This window comes from Condylura cristata, unplaced genomic scaffold (genome assembly GCF_000260355.1).
Source record: "Condylura cristata isolate star-nosed mole 26May11 unplaced genomic scaffold, ConCri1.0 scaffold00016, whole genome shotgun sequence".
NCBI lineage: Eukaryota > Metazoa > Chordata > Mammalia > Eulipotyphla > Talpidae > Condylura > Condylura cristata.
This window is the reverse complement of record NW_004567117.1, coordinates 31,071,578-31,079,555: the sequence shown is the minus strand read 5'-3', so window position 1 is coordinate 31,079,555 and position 7,978 is coordinate 31,071,578. Positions and strand designations below refer to the sequence as shown.

At 54.3% G+C, this 7,978-nt stretch overlaps 1 protein-coding gene across 7 annotated transcripts in view; it reads right to left on the bottom strand.

Annotated features, from left to right (window-relative positions):
- CTIF (CBP80/20-dependent translation initiation factor) overlaps positions 1 to 7,978 on the bottom strand; it is a 247,013-nt gene that overhangs the window by 117,342 nt on the left and 121,693 nt on the right. The window lies entirely within an intron of this gene.

Genomic DNA, 7,978 nt, shown 5'->3' with positions numbered 1-7,978 from the left:
CACTGATGTTTCATCACAGGCATCTGGAGTGGGGCTGCCTAGGTCTTGGGGTCTGCGAGGAGGAGTGATCTGGCTTGGGCCTGCGACGCCTGGAAACAGGCCCTGGCACAGTCCCAGAGCGTGGCCCCCATGCAGCAATGCCCACAGGGTCCTGGGAATGCAAAGCATGAGGGTGCAGTGACAGGGCCCAGTGTGCTAGAGAATGGTCAGTGAGATGCCATTTGACCTAGTCCTTGTCCATCACACACAGCCAGCCCGAGGCCCAGGGAACTTGTATAGGGAGTGAGCTAGGCCGTTCTGTAGGGCCGGTGGACCAGATTGGGACTCTACAGCAGAGGGCTGCCTTTTCGGGGATCAGCACCCCCCGCCCTCCCCCGTCAAGGGGCCTCCCTGTCTGTGCTAGGATGTCTGTCCAGAGGAACTTCCTGGGAGGTCACTGGGAGAGGACAGGCTCAAGGACATAGGGACACTCCGTCTAGACTCCAACTGGGTCCAGGGAAGGAGTGACACACTTCAGAGTGTATTTAAATGGTAATCCCTCCTTCCCACCCCGTCTCTGCCTCCAACAATCCAAAAAGGCATGAATGAATTCCGGGCTCCGGGCAGCCACAATGGGCCTCTGTGGCCTTGGGATGTGCTTTGTTTAGTGGTTTTCTCAAAGGATATTATTTGTTTTCCTTAATACAAAACACAAACAAGGAAAAACACCAAGTCTTCCCCTCTCATTTCCCTTCTCCCACCCGACCCCACTCAGGCTGGCTCCTTCTCTCCCTCCTACCTCCCCCCAGGCCTCGGGTCACTGCAGGAACACGCTGGGTGTGCCCCCCGTAAACAATGGAAGGAAGCCGAGCTCCCTCTCACTCTCAAGTTGGCGGCTGGAAGGGGATCTGGGTTCTCGAGGCCAGAGCAGGGTAGAGGGAGTTGCCCATGACACTTGGTCCTCATGTGCCCGGGAGGTGTCAGCCCCCATGTCAGGACTCAGCACCCGCTCCCCTCTCCCGGTCTTAGGCCACAGCAGTAGGGAGCTGCAGTATGTGGGCCAGTGGGCACGCTGGCCCGCTCAGAGCCTCTAATGAAGCCACTCTGACCTCTGCGTCCACCCCTCAATCTTCCAAATTAAAACTTAAGTATGAACATATATCAAGGGTTACAGTAGTTAAAAGTATGAGCTCTGGAGTGAGACTGAACGTTTAGCTCCTGGCTCTGCCTCTTCGTGGCTGTGTGACTTTTGAGTTGATGACTGACCTCTCTGTGCTTCAGTTTCTACCTTTGTAAAGTTGAGATAAGAACAGCATCTATATCCTAGGGTCGTTGTGGAGGTGAAATGAGTTGATAAGCGTGTAGAGAGGGGAGAGTAAGGTATGGTAAATAGTAAAGCTCAGTAAGTATCTCTAGTGTTCACCTTCAGCACAACTTTGTCTTCACTACCTTGATCCTTAGATGCTGTGGGTTGTATGTGCCAACACAGCAAGGCTGCTCTGTTCCTTGACCCCTGTCCCATGGCCCATGGAGGCCCTGACATGGCAGACAGAGTCTGGCAGAGGTGGCTTGGCGGGAGGGTTTGGGAAGTGGCAGAGGGCATGGGGCCTTGTGGCCTGGGAGAAGGGCAGCCTGTGCCCTGAGGCTAGCAGGCTGTGATGTCAGCCCAGGTGAGCCCCTGCCCCGTATCTGAGCGCTCCAGACTTTGGCCTTGCATGCCTGGGCCAGCGGTCAGTAACCACCTTCTCCTCGAGCTCCGAGACCTGGCTGCAGCAGCCCCTTTCTGACCTCTGACCACGATTGCTAAGTAAATGGTCCTCAGAGACAAGTAGATTGTATACACCATGGCTCTCCAGGGAGGGAGGGAAGATAATACTCTTTCTGCGTGCAGGGCTGGCAGAATGCACAAGAAACACACACACGCACACACAGACACACACACACACTTGTGCATGTGCGTCTGGCTTGCGGGGAGGTCAGCTGCTGTGAGATGAGCTGGTAGGGCAGGAATCGTTGTTCTGACTGCAGAAGCTCATGATGTTAAATCTACCCCTTCCAGGCAGGCCGAGGCTGACCCCTCACAACTTGGGCTCGTGGGGATTTCTGTACGGCTGAAGGCAGCCCACAGGGCAGAGGGCCCTGGCTGGGAAGGCACCAGCCCTGCTCTCAGATGACTGAACAGCAGCAAATCCTGAGCCTGGGGAGCGAGGGTGCGGGGCAGGGGGGCGAAACGAGCCCACTGCGCAGGGCCAGCTCGGGCCAGCTGGCTCCAGCCGACCCGGCATAAGAGCGAGGCACTTGCCACCCGCCCCAGTGAAAGGAACACCTGTTAACGCAGAAACAGGACACGGCTTCCCAGCTCTCTGATGGCACCGCCAGGCCAATATCTCACTGAGGCAGGGACAGAGGGTGGCCACGAGTGTCAGGATGGGCACTAAATGGACGCGTGGACCTGCGTGGCAGAATCTATCCAAGTTTTAAACACTCCTCTTCTTGCAAGAATTTTACTCTTAAGAGTTTTCTTTTAGAGCTAGCTAGACATACGTGCAAACACATATGCAGAGATATTCATCGTAGTATCTTTTGGAATAACTAAAGCAAACAAAGAAACAGGAGACATACTAAGTGACTGTCAACAGTGACAATTTTGGTGCAATATAGAAAATGTCTTATGCAAATAGTAAGATAGGCTAGCAAACTCCCACGGGGCCACAGGCTCCCTGCAACCCACCCTTCCATGCATCCACCCACCCACCCTATAAATATTGCTCTAGGCATGGGAGATAAAGTCGTGAAAAAGAAATAGGCAAATGTTCCCATAGACCACACGTTCCTGTGACAGGAGAACAACCGGCAGATAATACGACAAATGATGTGAAATGCTACAGTGTAGAACAAGGCAAGGCAGATGGACAGAGCAGCAGGGGTGGGGTAGTGTGGTCATGGACTTCTGTTACTTGACTCTCCTCCCTCCCTCCCTCCACCCACCTGTTCCCCACCCACTTATCCACTCACCCTCTCAGCCATTCGCCCACCCACCACTCTCCCACCCCCATCCATCCATGGTTCTTCCTCCCCCAGCCCATGCTGAGGTCTGATGTGCCAGGCGTATCACATGCAGAGCACCAGCATGGCAGACCCAACCCTCAGAGCCCAGGAAAGTAGAGATGATGATGCAGATGCATGCTGTGTGCCAAGCAGAAGCTCTGCTGCCAACTCCTGCAGCCCAGAGGAAGGCCGGAGGCCCTCCAGCTGCCTCGGGAGGGTTGAGGGTTGAGAAGACTTTGCCCGGGGGTGGTACTTAAGTCAAGTCATGAGGGCTTAACAGGGGTCCACACAGGACATATGCCACCATCTATAGCCGCCAGGCAGTGCTGCTGGCATCAAGGGCACAGCACGTGGACATGTGCTTGGCGTTGTGGGGGGAGCTTGAGGCACCGGGGAGCCCGGTGCTAGGGCTGTTGTTTCTTGATGTCATCTCTGTAGTCCCCTCCACCCACTGTACTGGGTAGAATTGTGCACCCCAAAAAGATTCGTGGGAGTTCTAACCCTGGGTACCTGTGAATGTAAGCTTATGTGGAAATAGGACCTTGGCAGATTTGATCAAGATTAGATGCATTCACACTGGGCAGGCTGAGCCTCAGCCTAGTGACTCGTGTGCTTTTCAGAAGGGAATCTGGATGTGGACATGGAGATGCAGAGGCCTGTGAGGCTGGGTGTGGTGTCTGCAGGGCGCAGGCACAAGCCAAGAGCACCGAGGATGATGCGCCACCGGGAGAAGCCAGAAGCAGGGAAAGTCCTTCGCCAGAGTCTTCAGGATTCCGGCCATGTCAACACTTTTGTTTCGGACTTCTGAAACAACCAGTTAGGATTTCGAGACAACCAATGCTTGCTGCTTTATCCACCCACTCGAAGCTTTTGCTACAGCAGCTCCAGGAAGCAGATACACTTCTAGCCCTCCCTACCCTGACCCTACCCTGCTGCCCCCGCCACGTGTCCGGGGTGCCAGGCCTGTGAAAATGCCTCCCCCTCCCCCATGCTCTCAGCATCACCAGTTTGTTCCTCAAGGTGTGGCCCTTTGAGAGCCTGTTCAACTGGGGTCGAGGCTAGGGAGGTGAGTGTGGATCTTGAGTCCATCTGATTCTTTCTGGTGAGTGAGCATGACAAACCCCACAACCTTTGGGGCTGTAGCCCATGGATGGAAGTTTCTAGTCTAGAGTTTTCTTGCAGCCTCCCATCAAACCAATAGCTGTGTGCCGCTCAGGGCGCTCTCTGCACAGAGCTTCTGTCTGTGTGAGGAGACTTGCAAGCAAGCAAGCAGGTGGACACATCCCATCCACCTCTGTGGGACCTGCCTCCTGGCCTGGCTTCGCCTGGCTTCCAGCACACCTGGAAGAAACAGGGAGGCCGAAAGGGGCAAGGATGACACCCAAGATCAGGACCCGAGGCCAGACCAACTTCCTTTAGGTGAGTCCCAAGAGGTCGGGGACCCCTCTGTCATTCTAAGCTCCCCACGGTACCTCATAATGCAGGCCCAGGAAATGAATACAGGTAGCAGAACAGGTAAAATCATTTGTGTTTTACAAGGTTCTTTTTCTGGGCTCTCCATGGTGTCGCAACAGGTTAAGCACAGCATTATGAAGCTCTTTGCAAGCCACTGCAGCATGAGCTCGATCCCCGGTTAGGGAGCTGACCCATAGAGGTGTGGCAGACCTCTCCTCACCTGCCTGCTGCTCCCCTGTTGATCTGCCTGTTCTGCTCCCCACTCTGTCTCTGGTGAATCCTCTCAGTCCCCTGCACCTCTGGCCTGTACCCCAGTTCTGTATGCATAAATAAATAAATAAATCCTTTTTTAAAAAAAGGTTCTTTTTCTGATGGCATCTCTCTTGCTAAGTGGGATGGAATTTGTGTAAGTTTCCTGCTTTCTAGGGAACTCCGCCGCATTAGCAAGAGACAGTACTGGGCCAAGGAAGTTGCCCGAGGCTCACATTCCCAATCCTTTGTCACTGGTCTAGTGGGCCAGTAGTGTGGGGTGGACTTCCAGCGGCATCAGAGAGCTTTCTCCTGCCCTACTTCTGGGTCTCAAGAAGTGAGGGGGGTGTGGGCAAGAGCAAGCCTCGTCTGTGCTAAAGCCACATGGGCAGCCTGAATGCCCACGGCTGCCCAGGTCTGTGGGGGTCACTGGTCCCAGGCCCTATGTCTTTCCCGCAGAATGCTTGCCTGTGTGCTCTTGATGACCCTGTCATGGCCATGGTGGCTGGGGTTCGGCTTGACCTGCACCCCATGGCTTGGTGGGGTGGGTCCCTGGCAGCTGTGGTGCCCGAGTTCTTTTCCGTCTCTCCGGAGGAGGGTTAGAAGCGCCCCGCGAAGCTCAGTCCCATGGCCTGCAGCTTCATACAACCTCAGGTTCACCTTTGTCTCTCGGGGAAATTTTCCTTATATTCCTGCGACCTCTGACCTCTGACCACTATTCCTTGGATCTGACAGAAACCACATAGACCTAACTAGGTGGAGGCAGTGGGGCTGTAGCTGGAAAAGAAGGCTGAGGAGCCTAGGTGAGCCACCTAGCTCAGGTGATCTCAAGGCACACACACTGACGTCCTGACCAGGTAAGCCCTTGGCCCCAGCCCCGCTCTCTCTGCCTTGCCTTTCCCCACCATACCTGGATGTCACACCTGGATATCAACCTTGCTCTGGCCTCTTAGAAACCAGGATGCTGTTCTCCCTCTTCACAAGCTTGTATATGTCACTCCTAAGCATGTTTGTAAACACAAGCAAACAGGCAGATTCTGTCTCTTTAGAGAATTCCTGATGACCTGGATGTTGGTTCTGCTGTGCCCGCTTGGCAAGCCCAGGGAACTGGAGCACCGGGAGGCAGGACAGAGCCTGGCAGAGCCTGCCGGGACTCCCAGGGCCCCAGTCTTCAGCTCTATTTGGGAGACATCCAAGAGTAAAAGAGACAAAGGAACCGTAGCTCTTGGCTACTTAAGGGGCTGTAAAAATCCCAAGTGCAGCTCCTCTCACTATAACCTCATCTCAACCGCCCTCCGAGCCTTCCTCCCGCTGGGGGTCATGTTTTCTCAGAGCTTCTAAGAAGTATTCCTACGAGGTCCTGCTCCTCATGGGCAGGATGTGTGGGTCACGTCCAAGCTGCAATAAACAGGTAATGTTTCTAAAATTCCTGGAATCTCTAGGCTGCACAGATATTCAGTTGACCTATTTCAGAAAGAAAGGTGGAGAGGTGGGTAGGCGTGCCCTTGTTTAAATTCGTGAATTTCCAACTTTTCTTTGAATGAATTTGTTTTTGATTAATTTATTATTTTAAAAATAATGCCTTAGCTGGAGTCTCCACATGAAAACAGAGATAAAAGCAGACAGTGATGAGCCCTGCGGCTGCCTCTGAGCTGTGGCACCCCACGGGCATCCAGGACCCAAGACTCCACTCTGAAAAGCTTCGCTGCACCCCATCCTGGGGGCTGGCCCCAGAGGTATTTTTCTAGAAGAGGAACCTACACTAGGACTCTGCGGACGTTTGAGTAGCCTGAAGCCCTGCTCCCTGTTGAAGGTTTTGCCTGCGGAGTCTCCCAGGTGAGAGCCCACAGCTGATGAGCACCGGGGCTGGGCACAGCTCGGCTGCACGAGCAAACCTCCCTTAGATGCAAAACGCCCTCCTTTTCCCTTCGGGTTGGTTTTCTCACGGAAACCGCCCAGCGATTGATTCAGAAGGCGCTTCCCCTGAGGAACCTGGCTTTGTGGCCAAACCAGCGGGCAGTTCTCATTCCAGCCCTTTCCTCCTTCTGTGGAGACTGAGGATGAAACTATGTGCCCCTCCTTCAGCATGATGGCTTACACCTTTCTTTGATTTCGAGAGCCAATAAATGCCCCTTTTGATCTTTAAAATATTTGGAATTGCTTTTCTATCACTTTAGCCAAAAAAGTCGGAAGCAGGGCCCTCCCTGGTGGCGCCGGGGCTGGAGCACTGCAGTGCAAAGCTAAGCCGAGCCGTGGCCACTTCAGTGCAAGTTCCATCCCCGCCCTGGAACTGACCCCCATGGCGCCACAAACCTCTCCTGGCCCGCCCGCTGCTCCCCTCAGCAGTGTACTTTGTCGATCTGTTCTGCTCCCCACTGTCTCTGGTGAATCCTCTCACCCCCTGCACCTCGGACCTGTACCCCAGTTTTGGGTGCATAAATAAGTAAATAAAGCTTTAAAAAAAAAAAAGTCAGCAGCAATTCAGCCTGCTCTAAGTGTAGGCACAGCTGTGCTCAATGCCACTATGTCCAGGGACTCGTGGGAGGCAGAAGGACCCCCCGCAGCAACCCCTTCCCATCCCTGCCATGGCAGTCACGTCAACAAGAATCAAACACACAGGCTGTTCATGTGATGGTTCTTAAATAAACCAAAAAGATAGGTGAGAGCGTGATGCAAAGCATGGGGCTGGAGACTAACGGGAAAATGTGGAGGATGATTCTGGTACAGGTGCAAAGTGTTAAGGAAGCAGTGACAAAAGAGCTGCTATTTCTAAGCCCCTGTCAGTCTGCACTGTGCGTGAATGGGTGTTGACTGTTCTGGGATGGGTGTGCGCGTGGGTGTGCTCATACGTGTGTGAGTGTGGAGGGAGCGTGTGTGTGCATAGGGAGGGCAGGAGGAGCAGGAGGGTTCTCTTTGTGTCAAAGGCCGAATGAAACTCTGGCTCAGGTGGCCAGGTGACAAGGCCAGAACCCAGGGCCTGGGCTGTGGCCCCCCAGCTCACGTGGTGTCCCTCAAGCCTGGGTTCTCCCTAGTTGCATGTTGGATGAAAAGTTAGGGGGACTGACAGCCCTGCATGGGCCAGAGCTGGGTCACCCCCATTCTACCCACTGTGGACTAAACATTTGCAGATGGCCCCAGAGCCACAGGTTCATAGGCTGTGGCCCTCACCTGGGCAGCGGCTCTCACCTGGGCTGCGGCCCTCACCTGGGCAGCATCCTTCACCTGGGCAGCATCCCTCACTGGGCTG